The sequence below is a fragment of the Quercus suber genome, unplaced genomic scaffold, assembly GCF_002906115.3.
Source record: "Quercus suber isolate HL8 unplaced genomic scaffold, Cork oak 2.0 scaffold_297, whole genome shotgun sequence".
NCBI classification, from domain to species: domain Eukaryota; kingdom Viridiplantae; phylum Streptophyta; class Magnoliopsida; order Fagales; family Fagaceae; genus Quercus; species Quercus suber.
The window spans coordinates 617042-619578 of NW_027069753.1; the positions used below are offsets into that span (position 1 = coordinate 617042).

General features: G+C 34.5%; 1 long non-coding RNA gene across 1 annotated transcript; it reads right to left on the reverse strand.

Moving 5' to 3' along the window:
- Window positions 1-254: 254 nt before the first annotated feature.
- On the reverse strand, window positions 255-2142 carry LOC136071253 (uncharacterized). The gene is made up of 2 exons (XR_010632547.1): window positions 1610-2142; window positions 255-419 (listed from the first exon to the last, which is right to left on the reverse strand). It is a non-coding gene; the product is annotated as an uncharacterized LOC136071253 (long non-coding RNA).
- Between the last annotated feature and the right edge of the window lie 395 nt (window positions 2143-2537).

Genomic DNA, 2537 nt, shown 5'->3' on the forward strand with positions numbered 1-2537 from the left:
TCATAAACTACTAATCATAATCCAATAAATCACCTGTTAATTACAAATATATAAATCAATAAATCATAACTAATATCATAATCATAATTCAATAAATTATAACTAAGATTTTAAATCAATAAATTACCAAGCTAAGATAACCATTTAATCATTAATCAACAAAATCATAACTAAAATCATTGTCTAAACATAAAAATAAAATAAATCCTACAAATCCAAGAAATCCAAGAAATAAGTATCAAAAGTCCAACGAGTCCAAGAAATTAAAAAGCTACAAAATATATCCCACAAGTTTAGAATAATTACAAACCAACTAATTAATCCAACAAGTCTAAGAAATTAAAAAAAACTACTAAATTATTACAAAATTTAGGCTGTGTCTGTGTCTGTGTTTGTGTCTTCCATCTCCGTTTTAGGCTCTGCATTTCCAACAAACACAAAAATGAATAATGATGACAGATTGTGAAACATTTTTATATATATAAATATATAAATATCACAACTCAATTAACAAATACAAAAATGATATGAAACAACTCCACAAGATTTCAAACTTAACTAAATTGGAATCAAAACGAAGGAATCATAATCTTATAATAATATGCAAGACAGCTTTCACCAATTGATTATATACCCACCAAAAATTCAATAGTATATCAGACAAGAAACTACATTACAACCAACTAATCATAGAAAGTAACAAACAACTGGATTCCAAAAGAATCTGCATTATTCCTAGTAATTCTCTTACAATTAGCTTCCAGATCCCACATATTTCCTCCCAAGTAACAACAGCACAAACAGACCCTTTTTGAATGAAGCAATACTTGATCATAACTATATACAAATAAATTTAAATGCAATGAATCTGTTGAGCAACCACATGTACATAATGTCATTACCACCAGAATATGAAACGAAGTTTAACATAAATACAACCAAAACGGCAACATAAACAACTTTGCAAACAAATAGAAACATGAGGAAAAATAATGCAGAGTCAGAAGGGACCAAACCTAATAAACAACCTATCAAAAGAAATTATATGCAAAAATCACTTCAAATTGCACTGAAGAAGACAACCTGAATTGGACATGTATGTAAGTGACGAATCCATTAATAAGTCATCTGTATGATTTTATAAATTCTGAAGAATCATACCTTTAAAACTATTTTCAGTGAATTTTACTTCCTTAGAAACAAGTAAAAAAATTATGCCAGATACTTGCTTTGTGTCTTTTTCATTAAAAAAAAAAAAAAAAAAAAAAAAAAAAAAAAAGAGGTTTGAAGAACAATTCACAAAGGAGAAATTTTATTTAAAAAATGTTTTGAAAAAAGGAACCACCATGCAATGCCCATGGTAAAATGCAACATTTATCACCGGTTCTATTAGAATTAGAGACAACTTCTACACTAATTCATAAAAGAAATGAGAAGTTCTACTTTGAGAAAAAAAATTAATAAAAAGAATTAATTAGACAAAATATGTTCTGGCAGTAACTCCTCTGCAATAATAATGGAAAACATGCATCACATCAACAAATGCAAGAATGGAAAGGGAAAACAGCACAAACATAAACAAAAGAGTAGGTGGGTAAGCATGACATACCAAAGAAATGGGCACTCAAGGAAAGGTGAGATGAGGCCGGAGGCGTGACTGAGCTGAAATGAGGGAGCGTCGGAGCGTTGGAGTGAGGGACTGAGGCGAGGGACTGAGCTGAAATGAGGCCGGAGGTGTTACTGAGCTGGACTGAGCTGAAATGAGGGAGTGAGGCGACTCAGGTGAGGGACGGACTGAGCTGAGGCGAGGGAGGGAGGCGAGCGACGGACTGAGCTGAGGCGAGGGATGGACTGAGCTGAGGCGAGGGAGGCTGAAATCAAATGAGGGAGGGAGGCGACTCAGGTGAGGGAGGCTGAAGAAGAAAAGAGAGGGATAACCAGATTAGGGATTAGGGTTAGAATAGGTTTATATATATATAAAGGGTATTTTCGTAATTTAGGGTTCCGGGTTTTTTAACGGGTCGGGTTTCGGGCCGGGTCTCGGGTCGGGTCTCGGGTTTTATTTATAAAACCCGGACCCGACCCGGACCCGGTTAGGTTTTTTTTTTAAAAACCCATACCCGACCCTATTTCTAATCGGGCCGGGTTAAACCCGGCCCATTAGGGTCGGGCCGGACCGGGTACCCGCGGGTCGGGCAAAAATTGCCATCCCTAAAAATAGGGTGACTGGAGATCTTCCACTTGGATCCACCAATAGTTTTTTCCAAATCTGGGAGAAAATGGAAGGGAAAATAATCATCAGCATTAAAATTACAAATTTATCCCTTTATAAAGTGGAGAAAAGGGGACAAAAAAGGTTATTCAAGAGAAATACAAGGCTTATTATAAATTATATAATAAGTTGGGGACAAATGAGGAGAAATAAATATTTATAAACTTGATAATACATGAAATGAGAGAAAAAAACTTGAATAGTATCAAAAAGAAGAAGAAGAAGAAAACCCGAATGATATATGGTGCATTAAAGATTAAGATCA